Consider the following 23,102-nt stretch of genomic DNA (forward strand, 5'->3'; position numbering starts at 1 on the left):
CTCTCTAAGCTTCCTCTGAACCACTAAGTATCAAATGTGAGTGTTGCAATATTAAAGAAAGTCGGAGTGCCATTATTAAAATTTAATTACAATTGGTGAACGGAATATGAAAGGGCTAAAACAGTAAAATTTAAAATAAGAGCAACTGCTTCTCAATTTCGAAGAATCTGTGATGGAAACACACACATATATATATATATATATATATATATATATATATATATATATATATATATATATATATATATATATATATATATATATATATATATATATATATATATGTAATCATTCCTCCAAAAAATTTTAAGTACATTTCTCGTTTCACTGAAACAATTGCGATAACACCTTTTGTTGTGAGCGGGTTAAGTAGAACTGGGCGAAATAATACAATGGCTTTATTTATCAAACCGAGATCAAAAAGCTTGTTAAGAGAGGAGAGAACAAAAGCTCTGTTCATTACCGTTCGTGGAAAACAAGAGTAAATCTCTTGAGCACTCTCGGAGCAAAGCAGTGATTACGGAACAATGCCGAGTCTCTCATTACCAACGGATGAAGAATGGAGTGTGGGAGGAAAACGGAATTAGAGATCAATGTCCTAATGAAACAAATTTTACTTTTTACAAACTCACATACACATTATATCTATATCTACAGTATATCGATATTATACATATATACATATATACATATATATATACAAATACACACACACAGACACACACATATATATATATAATCAGTAATCTACAAACGTCCTTTAATATCCAATTCGCTCACCTCGGAAATAATATATTTTCATATATGTTACCGAAGGAGAATTTTTTAATTGATAATAAGTTCGTCGTCCCGTGGGCTGGTTCGAGCCCACGAGACGACGAACTCATTATCAACTAAAAATTCCCCTTCGGTAACATATATGAAAAATATATTATTTCGAGGTAGAGCGAATTGATATTAAAGGACGTTTTGTAGCTTACTGACTGTATATGAATCACGGTGATGTGATAAAAGTCTTATATATATATATATATATATATATATATATATATATATATATATATATATATATATATATATATATATATATATATATAATATACACATACATAAGGAAATATGAAAAGGCATAAGTACCTAGCGTTTCAGGGTACAGTACAAAGTGAAAGACACCTGAGGGACAAAAAGTAAACTTGACCATATAAACAGAAAAAGAAAAAAGAATAACCAACAGCTCAAAGACATAGTAAACGAGCAAAGAAGTCCTTAACCTAAGAAAGTGCACTAACACAAGAAGTGGTCCTAAGAGCAAAACAAGGAAAAGGGTCATAACATGATTCTGAGTTGCTGAACAATGCTTTTCATAATCCAACCATCTAGTTTATGTAAACCCTTACTAATATCAAAAATACAATCTGGCTCTAGTTTGAATACACTGTATTCTACGATAATTCTTTTGAAAATGTCTACAAAGTATTATTTCCCTTACATTTTTCCAATCAATGGAATTATTATATTATTCATATGCATAAAGAGCACTGGACATATTTCTTACACGAACACAATATTTATATTGATCAATTCTGGCTGCCAGTATTTTACCTTTCTGACCGATATATTTCTTCTTACAATCTTTACTTGGAATTTCATATGCACAGATGTATATGCAGTATATATATGTAATATATATATATTCACTCAAGGGATATTTCGGATGAAATGCTGCCAACTGTGTCACTGGGTCGGGAAGTTGGGTAAAACTCGTTGGTATGCTACGCAATTAGCCTACCCAGGTAAAAGCCTTGGGTACATTGGTGCTTAGGTTCTAACTTCTTTTATGACTTGTGTGGTTCAGTTGGCAGCGCCCTTGCCTTTTAACTGAAAGACCTGGGTTCGATGTGAGGCAGAAATTTATTTATTTATACACACACACACACATACATATATATATATATATATATATATATATATATATATATATATATATATATATATATATATATATATCAGCTGTAAGATGGATCGGCTAATATCAGGATCCAGATAAAAGCAACACAGCAAGCACGACCTCCTCGTTCATTCTTTCATTTCTATTCCAGGGATAGTTCCTCAGTGGGAAGGTTGGTATCGTTCTCGGTAACACTCTGCTGGGCCCGCGTTCGATTCTCCGACCGGCCAATGAAGAATTAGAGAAATTTATTTCTGGTGATAGAAATACATTTCTCTTTATAATGTGATTCGGATTCCACAATCAGCTGTAGGTCCCGTTGCTTGGTAACCAATTGGTTCTTAGCCACGTAAAATAAATTTAATCCTTCGGGCCAGCCCTAGGAGAGCTGTTAATCAGCTCAGTGGTCTGGTTAAACTAAGGTATACTTTTTGTTCCAGGGATGAGCTCCATGAGCAGAAAACGTCCGCAGCCTATGGTTGATTTCATCCTAAGATCATCCCTCGAGTTTGTCATAAATGTTTTCTTCTTTCCCTTTTCCTACTGAGAGCCATTGTTCCATCTTTCTAGCCTCCATTTAACATCAAAACTTTACCCTTATTCCTGTCTAATTTTCATCTCTTTTTGACAATGTTTTTCAATTCTTACTGTAATCTAAGGAATTTTTCTTTGTTGTTAAGGTCAAAACTGGGCTTTATCAAAACATATGCCAGTCCATATTCGAGTCACGACCCTTTTTTTCATGACAATTCTACAACCACACCTCTTTGCTCTATTTTGTGTTCCACTTATAATTTTCTACAGAAGTTTTCAATGCCTCAATAAATGACTTACTGCTTCTGCACATCCTATAAATGATCTTTAAAACCTATTTAATTAGGAAAAAAAAGGAATATTACAGACATCAATATTAAATTTTTTCTCGAATGTCCAGTCGTAACACGAGACGCCTGGTGCTATTCAAAATGCTCACTACGTTCGTCGTCTTATTTTGAGACAGATTTCATTAAAATGTGTTGCTGGTCCAACGCAAGCGATGAGCAATTACCGGGATGAGTGTTTTACCGAGAGAACGCTTTAGAAAGTGAAATGAACCTCATAATGATCCCCTCCCATTTGCTTTACAGTAAGAGACGCATTTTATTCACCCGAATTTTCTTTTCCTTTTAACCAACGAGAAATGATGATGTCTAATTTCGGACTCCGAGATATTTCAAGGGATGAGTGAATGCAGCAGAGAAGTTCGGCTTGTTTAGAGGCAAGAGGATGCAGAATTGCACACACACAAGTGCTTGCACATTGAAACATACATACATACATATAAACACACAACATACATACATATATATTTATATATATATATATTATATATATATATATATATATATATATATATATATATATATATATATATAATATTACAATAAATATCTCCAAAGAATCTTGGAATTCCAATGCCACTGACAACCTATTTCTACAAGAGTGAAAGAAGATTGAAAGAGATGGTCCTGGTCCAACTCTCACCTTATCTCGATTCACAGCCTATCCTCTGCAGGAATCTTCAACTTTACTGATCAGCACATGTCTATGTACATACATACATATATATATATATATATATATATATATATATATATATATATATATATATATATATATATATATATTTTATATATTTATATATATATATATATATTTATATATATATATATATATATATATATATATATATATATATATATATATATATATATATATATATATATATATATATATATATATATATATATATATATATATATATATATAAAGTGTGTGTAGTATTTTTGTCAGTTTTGTAATTTTTCAGTTCAACTTTATGGCGGTTCGTTGTACACAAACAAACAGACTAATATTAAAGAAGGCAAGATGGAATAAAAATCCGTAAGAACAAAGTAAAAAATTACTTGAGTCACAATTTATTGCTGACGCATATATTTAGGACAACTCGTAAACATATTTTAGCCATCCCAGTTCCTCAAGAAAAAAGCCCAATCACTCATTTGCTTTTCTAGAGAGCAAAGCTTACTGCCCTGCTCATTTCTTTAAAGATAAATCCGCGAACACAATTTATTTTTTAATCAGATTTATACCATTTTGTTTCCGCTAATTCCTTAAAATGGAATTATACTAAATGATTCACTTTTCACGGCGAATTCTGGGCGTGTTTATTTTCCCAGATTCATCTTTAGTTTCCTCACTTCTTTAACAAAGAAAGTAGAAATGAACGCATCTCTTTTCCACGTCGAATTCAGCCTTTCCATGTGCGTAAAAAGGAAGTTTCAAGAGGAACAGATTTAGCATCGAGAAACTTTCACAGCTCTCGACCGACCAGATTGCCAATTTGCATCTAGATGAGGAATCTTATTGTTCACCTCTGTCCTTAACAGGAAAAGATTCCGGTGTTCCGATGCGTGGGTCAGCTGTCTGTGCTCGTGCATTAAAGCGGCTCAGTTCTAAGATTTTTTTGTTTTTGTTTTTTGGTTGCAATGTAATTGGAACGTTTTTTGTGCGTCTATATATGTTACATTATTTATTCTTTACCATTTTACATCAATAATAATAATAATAATAATAACAGAGAAACAAATCCAGTTATGTATGCATACAAATATATTTAAAAATAAATCTGTACAGAGAGCTTTCAGGAATCTGTTCGATTTCCCTATTCAAAAACAACTATTATTATTATTATTATTATTATTATTATTATTATTATTATTATTATTATTATTATTATTATTATTATTATTATTATTATTATTATTATTTTTCATGAAACATTCAAAACCTGAAATAACTGATAACTTAATACAAATATACTCAAACAAAAATTATTTTAAAAAGATATTTTATGCCATTTCCTAAAAGCGGAATTAAATAATAGGGGAAGAAATCTAATGTTATGAAAATGACATCTGAACATTTCAGTTACCTCTTCTGTTGTCCAGAGGCAAGATGGAATTATTCTTCTCAGTTTACAGAGCTTGAACCATTTAGTTTTTCTTTAAATGTGCTTCGTAAAGTATTTTGTTATCACTTCTGAATTTTTACCAACTTTCTATTTTTTTTAATGCATGTGATTTACTTGTGATTTTTACGCCTTCTTTTATAAAACGGCTGGAGGAATTTATGTGTGATTTTATTTAGTCCTTGCACATCACTAAACTAGAATAAGAAGCGTTCACAATAGTACAAGTGAAACGAACTCAATAGTCGAAATAAAATCACGCCGATTGGTTTAATTAGAAATGACGCATTCCTTTCTGGCACTGTAGAATTAATTACCTAATTTAACCACCTTTGGTACCTGACTCTTGGAGTCCTGGCATTAAACATGTCTGTATTTATTAGCGTCAATTTCCCCAGGTCTCGAGTAACTGGTTAATTTTGTCCTAAAAGCTTTTAACTCAAAATTTTGTAGAAGCGAACTTTTCGATGGCACTGATACTCTGGTGCAAATTTCTTGAAGAAACGATAATAATAATAATAATAATAATAATAATAATAATAATAATAATAATAATAATAATAATAATAATAATAATAATAATAATAATAATAATAATAAATTTTACATGCACAATCATGAAGACATGCAAAATTTGCCTCGAACTTTTCAACCTATCAGTGATTCCTGTGGCTTTCATTCTTCTTCTTCTTTTAACGTGCATTTTTCCCATTTTTGTATGGGGTAAGCACGATGCTTTATAACATGTAATTTTGTGGAAGCAACTGCGTTTCATTTACAGCAACCTCTTCGACTCAGTTCCACAACTTCATTCAAACCAGTTTATGATACATTCGTAAATACTCATAACACGGTAATAACTAAGACAAGAATCCTACGACCCGTTGATCCAGAATTCCTTTGTTCGTCTCCAGGAATAGCAAAACAAAGCAAAGTGCTTTATGTGGCAGAAAGCTATTATCAGGCTTATTGAAGTAGCGCTGTTTACCTATTAGGCAACGCTCTCTCTCTCTCTCTCTCTCTCTCTCTCTCTCTCTCTCTCTCTCTCTCTCTCTCTCTCTCTCCTCAATACGGATAAAATTATGTAGGAACACTTTTGCATTAATATTATGAATTTTCAAATCGCACATAATAAGCACTCTCCACAGGAAATTGCTTTCCTATTTTAATAATGCGATGAAAAGGTTATGGTACATATAATAAACAACATAAACAGAAAACTCACTCTTGTTCTAATGATGCCGCGAAATTAATCATTTACAGGTAAACACGAGAAAGCCCTTTCTTTATTTAATAATTGCGCAAAAATAATAAATCTGCAGATAATAAACGCCACACATGAAACGATTTCTTATTCAAATAATGCTGCGAAATTATTAATCTGCAGGTCATTAACATCATACACGGAATAGCTTTCTTACTCCAATGGTGCCGAATTGTAGAAATATAGAAAATGAATGTCACACACAGGATTGTCTCTCTCGTCTTAGTAATGCCGTGAAATTGTATATCTGCAGAAAATTATTTGCTATTCATCTTAATTGCTTTTATGTTTTTTTTTATCTTATTTGCTTTTCCTTGCCATCTGTTTTGTTTGTAGTTATTTGCTTTCTATCTTATTTTCCCTTTTCTTACTTCTCATTCGTAGTTTTATTCCCTTCCGAATTTCTTTCTCTATTAGGTCCCCGGACTTGTAGTGTTCTGCCATCCAAACTAACGTTGCAACTTGACCAATAATAACAACAGAAATAGTAATAACATGTTAATCATCATTGCAATCAGCATCACGGTCATCATCAAGGTCGGATTTAACAGAAGGTTCCCTGCAGGTCCCTGTTCGTATCCTCATTCCGGAAACGATTAGAATATTCAGCAGGCCACCCGTCCTTCTTTCTACACTTCAAAGCAGAAGTAGAAACTACTGTGGTGATCCTGTGGGATGGATTCTAGATTCTAATCCTCCTTTGTGGCTGGTTATGTTCCTATGGCTGGAATGGTATTAGAGTATGGTTTCCACGTTCGAGTCCCTTAATGCTAATTTAAAGAGAAAGGGGATAATTACGTCTGTACATCTGGGGGAAGTTCTCTTCTCCTTAGTATGCATTAAAGCCGTCTGTTTTGAAGTTAATTATTCATTGTGGCCGTTGCTTCACCTAGAAGACTGAAATGATGAATATTTGCGCATTATTTAGCCTATGGACGTAAACACATTTTATTTTACCTTCATAGCAATAAGATAAAAGTGAGATCGATTTGATATTCATAGTGATGAACGGGGAGGCATCTGCCCTCTCAAAAGGAGAGGGCCCGAGAGGTGAGGAAAACATAAATAAGTGACTTACGGCCACATAGAAATTGTAAAGCAGAAAAACAATTATTGTTTTTGATCTTGGCAAATGTTATGTTTACTATTCTATCTGCAAGCTCTGTTAATGATTCAGTCTATTAGTTCTCTTGTCTTTACTTCTATAAATAAAGTCGATCTCCATTACTTAGTTCCAGTGTTGATATCTGTTATAATTTTCTCTTTCACTGTGAAAACAACTAAAGCTGTATACTGATATAGTATTACATAGGTTATAGTTTTTTTTCGTTCCTTAAATATCTACCTAGACTCAGATGTATAATTATTTCGCTTGTGTATAAGACTTAAATAAAAGGTCGAGACTACAGTGGAAGTACGATTCTCTGAAGTTCTTTGAAGGCAAAGAGATATCTCTCATCCATATGCATTACACTTAATTATACTTGTTAGTCCGAGAGACTCAAAGACTAGTTCGCATATGGAAATGACATAAGATAAATGAGCTTACTTTTTCATCATTCACCCACATAAATAAAGGACTCCAAAGGAATATACTCTAGCTTGTAAGCGTCAGTATATTCCTTTGCACTGTCTCTTCATCCATGCATATGCATATATAATTTAAATTTCTTCTAGTATGTAACAGCCATCTTAGAGATGGCTATATAACAGAAAATCAGTCAGGGTTCATACCTAATGTTCTAGTTTTACCCATAAATACTTTGCATTTAGATACTACGTGTTCCTGTGTGTTAAAACACATTATCCAATAGCAGTTCATTGTTTTGTGCTATACTATCGTAATACATGAATACTGCGACTGGAACTCCGAAAATTCTCACTAAACTTTGTATTTTTCTACCTTCGCTCGATTCTTTTTCTTTTTTTTTTATTTCATTTCTTTTCGAAGCCTTGCAAACCGTTTGAGGGGATTTTAATGCTAATGCTTGAAAAATTACGGAGCGTATCATAAAAAGCATCAAGTAATTTGATTACTCGAGTATATTAAACTTATTTTGTTTGAGAATTTTCTAAAAATATTAGAGAGGTGGTTGCATTCAGCTTTCCATGAACACAAGTGATCTGCATTTTGAAAAATTACTGAGCTGCGCTATGATAAAACGGTACAAAAATTATGATTATCCGGGATTTTAAAGCATTATTTTCATAATGATCGAAACAGATTAGGGAAACATTATGATCTGATAAAATACAACACAGATCGTTTAATGCAGTTCACTTATGCGGGTTGTCTAAATCTATTACGAACAGCTTTGATTAAAAATGCATATATGATCCCGAATATTTGATTAATGAGGTTATTAATTCTTTAAATGGTTGTATTTTGGGAGAATAGTTGGATATGCTGCAGACATGCAGTATGAATAGTCATCCAGTTTTTTCTATAAAATTTCCTATTTTTACCTTGTATACAGTTCATTATTTCTTTTGCTGGGGTGGCAAACAAATCCTCCTTCAGTAACCGTTTTAGGTTTATTATTTACCGAAAACCATAAAAATCCGAGAGTTGTATATATGTATATATGTATATATATATACAGTACAGTACAATATATATATATATATATATATATATATATATATATATATATATATATATATATATATATATATATATATATATATATATATATATATATATATATATATATATATATATCACTGCAACTATTCATCAGTAGTGTGGAGCATTTACTACTTTTAAGGACAAATTCACTTTGAAAACAAATTTACAGGAAAAAAGTACTGAATAGAAAAATTTGTGCAGGAAAATCATTTGAATTAAAGCCCGTTCTCTCTTCAAGGCTGAAAAATCTTCCATAAAAAAAAACACAGAGAAAAAGCTAAAAATCCAATCTTTGTTACTAGTCCGACCCATGACATGGTAAGATGGGAAGTTAGGAGGGACTGAAAAAAGGTGAAAATTTCTTGGGTTAAATTATTATGCAACTACAGGTATCAACGCAACTGGGGCACAAAATTTTACACGAGGGAAATACCCGAGTTATCAAAATAGTTACAACCAATGAATTACAGTCAGTATCTACAGCAAATTCTTTAGTGCAAGAGATACCCATTAAACCACAACTTTTTTTTCAACGTGGAAAACGTATCTGAATGACAATTCCATTTTAAGCCCCAAGTCACACTTGTGCTTCCGACCAACTCTCGACTAAAGGTCGCAAAATGGTTGCTGGAGTCGTCCGTTGATTGTATGACAAGTTGAAGGTCGCGGACCTTCTTACAAGCAAACTGGTAGGAAGGAGCAACTGGATGATGTAGCGAATTCCTCTTGGCCACTGACTGGTTATAAAGCCTCAGTCACACCGAGTTCCGAACCAGCTTCCGACCACCTGTGACCTCCGAAACTGGCTACAAGTGGGCAACCGGTGAGCAATTAATGGGCGCTCAGCTGCTTACCATCATGCGACTAGTCTGCCACTAGTCTGTTGTTGGCCTGCCACTTGTCAGAGACATCAGACAACTAGGTGGCAATCGGTCACACTAGGTTGGCAACCATCACTCTTTTGACTGTTCACCCCTCACCATCTTTCCAGTCATTGGCATCTTTGACGGTCGTCAATGGTTCCACCTGTCGACTAGTTATGGCCCATCAATCACCATGAGGTCGGCAACCACCATACTGTTGTGTAGTGCAAACAACCACACATTACCACCACATTCTGGCAAGCAAACATCTGACAAGGACAGCAGTTTCCGTAGCACCCGACCAATTTCTGCTTATACATGACTGGCAGCTCATCAAGAGGATGCAATTGCCCCGGCCATTCTCCTCTATCATAGAAGGATATTAAAAAAAACCGGAGGAGGTATTAGGTGCATCCCTGGATATCTGGTCACCCACCAGTAGCTAAGTATGACTGAAGCTGCTAAAAGTCAGCACTAACTGCCTGAGGGGTAGGTGACCAGTATTCAGTATTGAAACCGCTGGCAACCAACGAGCAACTGATGGCCAACCAGTAATCACTGGTCACTGACCAGTTGTTGACCAGCTGCCCACAGTAGTCAATGACAGGTGCTAACAGGCTGGCAACCACACTGAACTCTTTCAACCATCCAACCAGCAGTAGCTAACTGGTTGGCCAATAGGAATCCAGTGCAGCATTGGATTCCTCCTTGCGACCAAACTGCCAGTAAGCAGTGGGCGATCACCTACTGGTCGGCCACCTTTTGCCAACCAGTTTGTGATTGATGGCCAAGTGGTTTAAACGGGTTAGGGGTTTGTGACAGGTCAGTAATTCATTGGCTACTGATTGGCCACTAGAAGGCAACCTAACTCCCACTGAATGGCCACCACTTGCTCTTTGGTTGCCGGCAGTCGCATACAAGTCACCAAACTCTCAGGCGCTAGTAGCAGCTCCAATCACACTTGGCAACTGGTGGGTGACCATATACGCCCTCTGGCAGCAGACCTTTGGCCCAAGCTCACACCTCTCTTTTCTCCTTCTCTGTCTTTTAACTTTCCTTCTGTGTTGGAGGAAATGTGCCAAGGCAATTGCAACCTTTTCTTGTTGTGGTGCCAGTCCTGCAAGAACAGAAATTGGTCTGCCCACTAGAAGGTGGTGCAACTGTGTGGTCTGTTTCACAGCAGGAATTTATGAATACAATAGTACGGTGGTCACCAACCTCCTAGTGACTGATGGGCCACAACCCGCCATCTGGTGAAAACCGTCGACGACTGTCATAGACTATCAACGACTGATTAGGTAGTGATGGGCGACTAGTCAAAAAGTGATAGTCGCCCACCTGATGCTACCTGTGAGCGGACATTTGTCTGGTGTCCCTGATCAGTGATAGACTGACCGTTTGCCCACTGGGTGACCACCGATCGTACGAGAATGGTCCCCAACCTCAAAATATATGCAGTGGTCTCCCACTGGTCGTCGGTTTTGCGGTCGTTGGTGGTCGGGATGTGATCGTTAGCTCAGTGTGATAAGGGGTATAGAGTGCACAGAGTCACAAGATGTGTATGGACATTTCTTTAGACCAGTCATTTCTGTCAATAACTTTAGAAACATTCAGCATCATAACTCGGGGCTTTTTTTTTTTATAATTGCATACAAAACAAAAAGACTGGAGAGATCTCGACAATAACAACGTAACTTGACAATAAAAATTTAGCGCTGAACAGACAAAAACATATTTGGGTCAAATTCAATCAAGCTAATGTCTCCTTCGTTCAATCATTCCCTTTTTCGGATCCTCCTTTCATCAACTTCCTCAGTTTGAATCTAATTACTAGCAAGGGTATTAATCATCAGTTGGAGTCCCCGTTCGTGCAATACTCCTTTGACCTTTCCCTTCGGCCTGGAGACTTTAGCATAATGTCTCCCAGAAATTAATTTCCTTTCTAATATAACCATTAATTTTTCCCTTTTTTATCACTTTCTTTTCTTATATTTGTCGTGGAATATATTTTCAAACATAAAAACACAGACACATTGACACAAACAAAACATACACAAACGCGCGCGCGAACACACATGCGCGAGCGCACATGCACATACACACACACACCCATTACTGTATATATATTACGGAAGCACGCAAACACATCTATACATACATAAACATCTATGCAAATTCGTAACTTTAGCAGTGTCAGACTTATTCCTAAAGGACTTAACTTTCTAAATGTGTTTTCTCATATATTTCATATCTATACACTGGAGTATTTCACCATTTCTCAGTCCACAGAAAGACACAGAAGACACGATATCTTAACTTTACAATAACACGAAAACTCTATTATTGAGATATAAAACGAAATGTAATTATAAATACAATAAAAGACCAGTGCGTTCCAGGCACAGTCAGTCCTTTGTTGTCAATTGAAACGTTCTAGGGTTTTATTGTATATATTATTACTTCGCTTTTATTGAACTTCGTGATATTGGGATTTTGCTGTTGTAATCAAAGAATGGTTTCAAGTGACTGACTGGCTGGACATCTACATCAAAAATACATTATTTACTCAGTTTATTTTAAGAAAAATTATCTTCATAAAAAAAGTTTCCACCTAATAATATACTACATAGAATCATAGTTTTGTATATAAAATTAATAAATGAAAAGATGATGATGGTAAAAGGAAGAGACAAATTCAAATCTTGAACAAGATCAGCATCTTCGACGAATCTGAAAGCGCTTTCTGAACAAACAAACAAGCACAAAAACACACACTCACATATATAAGGACTGAGGTAACTACTCTTCCTGTCCCATTACTGGGCGAGAAAAGGTTATCTCAAGTAAAACTGAAAACTGTCAATCAACAAATTAAAATGAATCTGTCATTATAAATGGACTTTTCCTATACAGCCCCAGAATTAGCTTCCAAGCAATTCATAAATATTTAAAAGAAAAATCAATGGCTACCAGATATGCATGAAAAATATATGAAAAATATATCTCTTCAACTTTAAACTAAGTAAGATTGCATTTACAGGAATAACGGATCTATTATTTGATATTAGACAAAGTAAGCAGTAGGTTTTATATCATCTATAAGAGTTTAAGAGCCCTGTAGGAATAGCTCAGTGGCGATATGGAAGTTTATTTAACATGTGTTTGCCTGAGAATAGATACCCTAGAAATAAATCTAAAATTAACTGACAATATTTTTCTGCTTATGAATTATAAAAGCGGCCAGTTGTAGATCTTCTGCCATACTATACGACCCATTAAAACAGTCATGACAATGAAGAACATAAGCATTTGTCTCTTTAAAAAAAGGTGTGAAAGTGAAATGAATGTTCACAAACACTATATGTACATGTATACTGACCCCAAAATTAAGCTATTCAGAGTGGTACCACTTTATTTCAGTCCTTACTAACCTATAACGTGAAAATTGCATTAAATGCAGTTTTCATAAGTCATTCAGTGAGGACAAGGAATTAGAACAACTCAATATGATTCAAGTGAATCGCGAAAAGCAGCTAGTTCCAGACTCAAAAAAAAATTATTAAGCGATAAAAACCACAAATTTCATGATACCTCATGCAAACTGAAAATATTGCAAGTTCCGGTGGTAAATCACGATTAGCTAGTCAGCGTATCAGATTTACTCCAGTTTGATAAAGCATTTTAAACCAAGTAACAACAAAAAACCCCAAGGGGATGGCCTTGGTGATTCGGTGACATTTGTTGTGATTACCATTTTCTTATATTGCAAGCAACTTGCAGTATATGGTGTATGTTTTCATTTTTTCATAATCAAGGTCCACAGCAAATAACACTGCTTTACCAGTTTGGTAAGAGCAAAATATTCATGTGTTAAAATTCACATTACACTTGCCATCTCCCAGCCTGAGGCAAGTCCTCTAACGACAAAATAAGAGAGAGCCAAGATTTGGGGATTTTGGTGAAATTAGCAATGATTACAAATTCTTTATACTTCAAGCAAGTTTTATTATATTGTAACATTACGTCCTCACGCAAGATTAATAACACCTACTGCCATATTTAAAAAAAAAAAAAAAATCTTCCAGCCAAAGTCCAAGAGTAGACCCTGAGTATATTGGTAAAACTTTTAATACTATATTGCAATGTTCTCTATTATATTCACATCGCAATATATGAGAATTTTGCGAGATTATTACTGATTAGCAACTCAAAAATTTACTAAGTTTCAAGAGAAAAAAAACACCTTTTTATTCAAGATATCTGTGTTATATCAAAACTTTTTTCGTAACTGATTAGCTATATATATATTTAAACTCTGCAATACCATTCATGATTAGTAAACTGAAGAACTTCATTTTATTCTTTTTCTGGACAAAATCTCTTTTAATTCCGGCAATACCATCCCACATAGTGGTGCTACTTTGGTAAAAATTTTATCATTACAGTATTCCTGAATTGCAACCAAATTGTAGTATAAGACAACAACAACTGTGATTAACAACCCCAAACACCCAATTGTGATTGTAAAACAGCAATGCTAGTATCAACCAAGGATGTGTTTTGGGGTCAGAATGAGTTTTTCTTTCGCACTGAGTATAAACAGTAGGGTAGATCGCTATTCATACTGTACTCATGATTACAATATTGCAATATCTTTTAATTTGGGTGGGAGCACAGTAATGTTACAGTCTAATTCAAGTTTTACCAGAATGCAAAAGTTTTTAAAATAAAAATTGGACTTCTGCTTAGAACTGGGTACAGTGCAGTACTATTTTGGGTTGCTAATCACAAATATGAATACAAAAATGCAATCATAGCAGTTAGGTTGTAACAGAGCATTTTGCAGTCAATGCAAAATGGAAAATTCTGGGGTTAGAGTCGACCTTCCTTTCAAACTCCGTATAGCACAATATTTTGGCTTGCTAATCTCGGATATGACTTAAGCATTGCAGTATAGTACAACTTGCATGGAGTACAGCAATTTTGCATTTATATACAAAATTCTCCGAAACACCAGTTCGACAGTTTCGGAAACTTTTTCAAGTCAAAGTGAGCTTTTCCTTGAAACTAGTTTTAATACAATATTCAGGGTTGATAACCACGAGTATGATAGTTTTAGTACGGAAGTTTTAGTAATTCAAAGTGGATTTTGCCTTCAAACCGATTATACGATGCAGGAGACTGGGTCCCCATTCAAGCATATGACTGCAAAATTGCTAAATATGGCAGTTTGGATGCAATACAGCAAATTTCACCAAAATACCCAGTCTAGATTCTCCTTCAAGCTTTTTGCGTATCAAAGTGAACTTTTCCTAAAAAATTGGATTACATAGCGCATAATATGGAGTCGGTAATCATGAATATAATTACAAAATTGCAATATACTGGAAGTTTCTGATGTCGAAGTGGAATTTACGGGTCGCTTATTGCGAATATGATTGCAAACTTGAAATATATGTAACGATATGGCTAAAATAGAGCAATGTTGAAGTCAAGCATCAAGGCTTCGGAGTGTTTCAGTGTCAAATTGGATTTTTCCTTCAAAAGGAGCAAAGTCCAGTATTTTGGGATCGGTCATCACGAAGATGATTGCAATGAAATATAGTCCTTTATTGGAATACGGTATTTTTAAAGCTAAATTACTTTTCCTTTAAACTGAGTATAATTTAGTACCTTAGATGGCTACTCCTGAATACTGCAAAATTACAATTTATTGCAATTTGTTGCAAAGGAGCTATTTAGCCATTTATGCAAACTTCGTCAAATTGCCTTGGAAGTTTTTGACTGGCAAAGTAGACTTTTCCATAAAACTGGGTATATTCTGATACTGATCACCCAGCTCCATCATTCTCGGTAATTACACGTTACAATAATGATACAATGCAACAATTCAAAATTACCGTAATGTCCTCTCAGAGATCCGGGATATCTGGGGGGTGGGGGGATAGGGGTGCAATTGGACATTCATTTTAGCTTAATTACCATCAAAGGGCTTTAATTAAGCATGATTTACAGAGCTGGGAAAATTACAATCCATCATTAATCACAAGCGGGTGGAGAACTCTTGGAAATGCAAATCGCTTTTGAGGTATCAAATGAGAAAACCAGCTGTAGCGATTGCCAGGCTTTTGGGAGATGCCCTTCTTGCACGCAGAAATTTTCCGAATAGTCCCTTGCATTATTTCAACCTAAAATTGGACTGGTAGTCTGAAATTGCATATTAACTGAAGCTCTATTTTGAATGTGACTGGCTGTGCTCTTTTCATTTACTCTTGATGGTAGAAAATTAATCAAGAAGACTGACTTGAAAGGCTTAATAAAGAGGACCTAACTTGCTCGCAACGGCTTTTTCTATCGATGAGAGAAATAATTAATTCTGGTTCAAAAAGGAAAAAAAACATGTAATCAGAACAAATATGCGTTGTAAATATTTTCAGGAGTTACATCGATCAATTTCTTTATAAATACCGATAAAAAACTGATTTAAAAAAACAACGTCGACTGGCGGTGATGTTGAGATTTCAGTTACTCAGACAATCAATTGGTCAGTCAAATAAAAAACGAATGATGAAGAGACATCCGCCGTAAGGACACATTACCATCTGCACAGCAAGTACTGTAAGAACATCGGACAACATTAGACGCCGGTACAGCTTCTGAATAGAATTAACATTTTGGCTAAGGATCTCCTGACGAGGGCTGAAGGTAATTTACAGTTGCATAATAAGTTACTACGTTGTTATGAAAGAATGATTAATGACGGATCACCTTAGTCTTAACAGATAAAAAAACGTAGCAGCAACAGAACTCAATGTCTGCAGAATTCTAACTGACTGATTTATATGGACTGGCGTCGCAACAGCTACAGCCATCAGGAAGAATCTATAGAATGAGGATGCTCTCACTGGACTCGATTTCATATTAGAAGCAGCAATGTAAAGAAACTATTCAAGCACAGTATGTATACAAAACTGATATCCCAAGGTAAGAAGCAAACAGTTGTTGCAACTTTAACCTTTTTGTTTAAACATCAATATTTTCTTCACAGTTCCACTTCTACTTTGAAACAGAATTCCATTTTAATAATAGATAAAAATATAACGGTTAAAACTTTTCATCAAATCTGATTTGTTTTAATGCAATAGCTTGGAATAGACGAAAATAAATAAATCGCAGGAACACGCCATGTTTCCTAAAAAGAGTATTGGATATCGGAAGGGATCGGAGTTTTTGCACATTGCAGAGACAACGACAACAATGTCTTATACTTTAACAATTTATTGGATCGCATCGTTTTTGCTGTTATAAAATGTAAGGGATACAACGTACAAAACTATTGGATATCAAAATCTCGCAAGGCTTTTCCAATGAAGCTAGCACATCATATCAGACTTTAGATTTTATTTTGTTGTCGAATATTTAGCATTTCATACTGTTTGGCATTTTGCGATACATATTAATAAATAGACAAATTATGGACACTTAAACACCAACAATTACACATAATTCATGGTTTACTTATTTCAGATTAAAGAAAATTCTCTGATAGGTACAAATTACTATTCAAGAATATTTTTTATATTTTTCAAGTTTTTGTGCGACACCTTTGGTATGCGCTAGAGAATGTACTTTCATATTTACATCAATTAAGATTCCCGACCACACTGTTAGTGTCAACAGTAAAGCTGTCACTGTATTCATACTTAGTGTGTCAAGAGGTCGCTCACAGTTTTGCTATGTATATATATTTTTGTTTTGCTTGGACTCTTTGCCTCTTCGGAAATATTCCATATATTCTTTCGTATTAAATCAGACATACAGTTATATCCTGTATTAATATTATGCTACTCTGTACTGTATGATATATAGTATATATCATGTATTACTTACCTAATTACATATATATATATATATATATATATACACATATGTATATATATATACATATATACTATTCAAAATTGCTTCGACCTTGGTAATTTTGAATAACGATGCTAAACTCAAAAACTTGTTCCTCCTAAATATTCTATCTTGTTTACACACACACACACACACACACATATATATATATATATATATATATATATATATATATATATATATATATATATATATATATATATATATATATATATGTGTGTGTGTGTGTATATATATTGATATATATAGATATTTCTCATTTGTGTACGCGTTCGTCCAGAGAAGTAAAACCTATTGGCAGAAGTAAGGGACGACTTGGGTCAGGCTCCGGAAGAATGTTACCTTTGGCTTTTGAAAAGGAAGGAAACAAATAACAGTCACTGAAAGCGGAACCATGATGAGATATCCAATGCGTGGCAGTACTTATTTGTAGGAAGAAGTAAACTGTTGTGTGTACCGAGGCCATCCGAGAGAAAAGGAGACTCGGGTTAGTTTCAACGAAACACGGTCAGAAAAGAGATATAAAGACGGGAAGAGGATCCCGAGAAGAGGTCAGGTCACGATTATTGATCAGATGACGTTTTTGATACTCTGAATGAAACTTCCCACATTTGAGAAAATTTCCATTAAGAGTGGATAAGGACCACAGGACTTAAATATTTTTATAGAACTAACCAATTTCCGAGATGTAAACAGAAAATACAAAGCTCTTAGATAAAGGAAGAAGCATAAGGCTCCAATAACTTTAACGAAGAAAACAAAGTACAACATCTATAAAAAAAACTCTTTTTGGAGTGGTGTTAGGAATCTAAACTATGTTACATTCCGAATGTAAATTTTAGGCAAGAGGCATAACAAAATCGAATAATATGCAAGTATTGTCAGATGCTTAGGGAAACGAGTGTAGCAGGATTATGTCTAATTACTGAGTCTATGAGACCTAAGGGAATGGCCACATTTAGAGCACCACTTCTAAGAAACCTTATCCACTTCCTAAGATAACGTCACATCGAAAATCTTGAGCACAGAAAAAACTGTTATGCGAAAAACGGCACAGAGAGCTAGGTGACTTGAGTTTCATTCACCTGTAATATGTAATAGCAATGTATTTCCTTTACAGGCAAACGAGCTAACGAAGCGGCCTGATGCCCATCCTCCCATGCATAGACGCCAGTGTGAACTAATAAAAATAAAAGCACGAAGAGAAAAATACACCGAGTCTCACATTCAATCCAGAATTTGTATTTTACCAAAATAAAAGAAGGACACCTCGGCGACTGAGTGGTGAGACAAAGCTAAATTTTGCCCTGCAAACGAAGTGTAAACAAAAGTAAAAAATAAAAGTGACTCCATCCATTCACTCATTCGCCGCATCATTCATGCAGGGTAGATGTGGCAACAGCCAGATGCGCTTCTGCTCTCGCCAAGTATCGCTTTCCGTGAATGTTACGTTTTGAAAGCTATTGCATGACCCTAAAGAATCGATCGGGGTGCATTTTACTTTTCCGAGTGATAACCAAACAGAAATGAAGCAACCGTACCGAATGCTGGATAAATGAAAACATGCTGTTTTTGTTAGGACTTAATAAAATCTGAGTTTGGTAATGGTTCAAAATGGTCAATACATTGACTAAAAAAGCTGAATGCATAGCCAAATTAACAGTGTTTTTTTTTAACCTTTGAAAAGATATACAGTCATTTCATATCCCTTTTCATAAAATAACTGGTATGCATGTGCTTTATTAAAGAGAGAGAGAGAGAGAGAGAGAGAGAGAGAGAGAGAGAGAGAGAGAGAGAGAGAGAGAGAGAGAGAGAGTTAACAAAGGCAAAATAAAAATTTTGATCAAGCAACTGATAACCTACGATCCGTGACCTGTCACAAGCGAAGGTAATGCATAATGGCAGTTGTCCGGGGAAAGTCCTGCCGAACATTCGATTGTTTTTTGCTCTCTTTGTTTTTCCGGAGGGTCCGAGAGGATTTATAGTTAACTTCACATTGCAGGGATTAAGTGGAACACATAAGAAACTATCAACAATTTTTAGATGTTGGTGATAATCCTTTGTAGGAACAAACATCATAAAATGGCAAAATAAGATTTGCTTATGTTTACTTATTGTAAATGCCTTGAAAATTTAAATTATTCGTACTATTAGACAGTGATGTGTGTATTTCATTAAGGCATTTATACATCGTCACAGACTTTAAACAAGGACTTCAGTGGCAATGTTACTAAATTTATAAAAATACAGATAACAGAAGCACATTTTAAAATGCTGACGTAATTCTGTATCTTTCACAATCAAAGTTATACAAAAATATACTTTGAGAGAAAGCTAACAAGGTCTCTGAAAATCTGTTTTTCACCTTTACCATCAAAATATTCATCAGATTTCTTTGCGTAAACAAGTCCTTTAAAAGACAGATGTAAAACACGGTTATAGATAACGCATATGCATTCAAACCCTACGAATCATTTTAATTACTTTTTTTTTTAATTCAAAGGATGGGGTTTCACTTCTCTCGTGTCAATGAATGATTATGACTTTTGCAGTTATGAAAGAAGGGTTCAGAGTTCGATTCCTAACCACCTATTGATCCTATTTGGTGATAATTAACCGACACAGGATCCGGTTGGTTTACTACGGAACTGACTCCCGTCACGCAGCATTATTTTGGGAGAAATGCAACCTAAAAGAAAAAGGGAGGTTAACTTATAGAAACGGGACCCTTATTTATTATTTTACATAATCAGGATATTCGTTTAATTTTTTTCTAATTCTCCGGTGAACTTTGTTTCAATAACTTCTATAATTATGACGATCGAATGTCGAAAACTGAAACACGACAAAGATGGTGGAACGCAAGTTCCAAAACGCCACCTGTGACTGTCGTCCCGCATACACAATGTGGGAAAAAAAGAATGGCCTTCTGTAAAATAAAATCATCTGAAGAACGGATTCAATTATTATGTAGCATTTTCTAAAATAGCCTGCGTTGATTTTAGTGCGCCTGCATCAGGATACTTTCACCTCAATTGTTTGATTTTGAGAGGAGTTAAAAAAAACTTCAGCATTTTCAAAATAATCCTCTTGTTGTTTTCAACCTATGTATTTCATAACTCCTTGAGATTTCCTCTACGTAAAAATTAAATAGGTTTATTCAACTGTTCTATGTTTTCTATGCTTCCAAGGGATAATCACCGATAACCAGACATAGCATGGGATCCATTTTATCATCCTCAACAGCAATCACCCTCGAAGTGAAGTTAACTAAAAACCATACCAAATCCCAAGAATGGCTTTTAATATCATATCTGAAAGGAAGGATAACAAAAATAATCTCGGATTCGCCTTTATGTTCCCGGAACAGCTGGTATTATGGATGGTTTTCTTTCGGTCAAGTCACGGTTTGAATGTTATCGATTGCTCCATCAGAAATTTACATTTTTTTCCCGCGTGTACGCTGCGATTGGACAATGCATTAGAGCGTAAAGCTTCCAGCTCACTCTCATATACGCACAGAAACACACACGCAACAACCCATTTATCAAAAAGAATATTCAATATCCCAGTGAGCATACATGAATTAAAAAAAAAAAAACACGTGTTTCACAGACTCCAATAATCCTCCCTTTTAGTCAGCTCGTGGGGCATTTCGAGACATTAACCAACTAGTGTTTATGAAGGCCGAAAACGCATGTTTCACTAAACCATTTGGCATAAATGTTTCGTGTCTTTTTAGCTATCTCTCGGAAAAAAAATTAATAAAACACCTTTTGATAGGTGATTTGGGGTCTGGTAAAAGCCATCAAAGCTTAAAATTCGGGGGAGGGCGAAAGCTGGCTGGAGAGCATTCATGCCGAATGCATGATCCTTGGAACGAATAAATGGACACAGAATGCATACATAACTCCTCTGCATCTCTCGTTACTTCGTGTAGCATCCATATTTTAGCTGTACCATAACGTCCCTAGTCACCTGTGTAAATTACCGAATTTGGGAAATGAAAATGGATTTTGCATTACAAAAAAAAAGCTCTGCTTCTGCGTATATTTTCGAGCAGTCTATTTTAGTCTTTATGCATGGGCTGAAATGAGGTTGCCGTTGCTTTGTCAGCCTGACTGGCTTTTAGTATTTTGCATTCGACTCATTTGTTAAAACATAACTTTATAACTCACAAAGTATATGATCTTTTACAGAGAAGTTTTCCAAAATGATTGAGATATCCCTTGATTTGTGTGTGTGTATATATATATACTGTATATATATATATATATATATATATATATATATATATATATATATATATATATATATATATATATATATATATATATATATATATATATATATATGGAGATACAGCAGCTAGATAGAAAGATAGAATGATAGACAGATATAAAAATCTGTCTGAACAGATAGATGGAGATAAGCAGCTAGATAGAATGATAGAATGATAGGTAGACAGATATAGAAAATCTGTCTCTAATGGAAGGTTGTTGAAATCAATCCGCCCTCTACCTGAGACAGAATGCAAATTTAGGAGATACAGCTGAAAACAGAAAAACAACGAATTCTACTTTCTAAGGAGAAAGCGCGAGGCTGCAGTCAAAGTAGTCTTAATGGAAGGTTGTTCCAAAGAACTTTTTGACCTCTTGGTTGAGACAGAATGCAAATTTGGGCCGGAGTTCGATTCCGCCGCCGTTATATGACAGTTAAAATTTATTTGAAAACAGGAAAATTTCTGAAATGATTTCTTACTAATATATTCAATATTATGAGGACAGAAACGCCGAAGCTATTTGAATTCACGTTTAGCAACAATAGTTAGAAATAAAAAGAAAGAGCACTTCCAGATCATTAAGAGCAGAGGAAACCATTATATTGGTGGATTTGCTGAATAGGATGTTAGTGAAGTGCGTACGAATTTTAACAAGGAAATTCATATCAAAGTACATTGGTTTAGAAATGGCAAAGTTACGCTAGATATTTTAATCTTGGGAAGGGAAAGGGGAGCTGCAACATTTTTGTAACCGAGACTGCATGTAACTAGAGTTAGTCTACACGATTCCCGCACATAGTATAACCACTAACAATCTATATCCAAAATACGTTTTAGATCAAAACGCCTCACTTTTGTTTTTACTTGCATTAGCCGAGACTCGCATTTTGCAGGAAATTGTCGATGATTACAGATCAGGTAAAACCACCTGTTGCATTTAATAAATCGCGAACTTTCCTTCAAAGGGAATGAAAGCTGGGTAGGAAGAACTGTGAGTAAGTGATGCTTCTATATTACCATTAATATCAAAGCTTCTTTACTTTATTTAATGGTACCAGGCAGGGTTTAACAGGTTCCCTATTCCATAAAAAAAAAACAAAGTTCTTTGACCGTCAATAATGAGTTTATTCTTCGTCAATAAAAATTCATGAAATTATTCTCTTGTACACAGGCTTTCCTTTCCATT

The sequence above is a fragment of the Macrobrachium rosenbergii genome, chromosome 6 (genome assembly GCF_040412425.1).
Source record: "Macrobrachium rosenbergii isolate ZJJX-2024 chromosome 6, ASM4041242v1, whole genome shotgun sequence".
Taxonomy (NCBI): Eukaryota; Metazoa; Arthropoda; class Malacostraca; order Decapoda; family Palaemonidae; genus Macrobrachium; species Macrobrachium rosenbergii.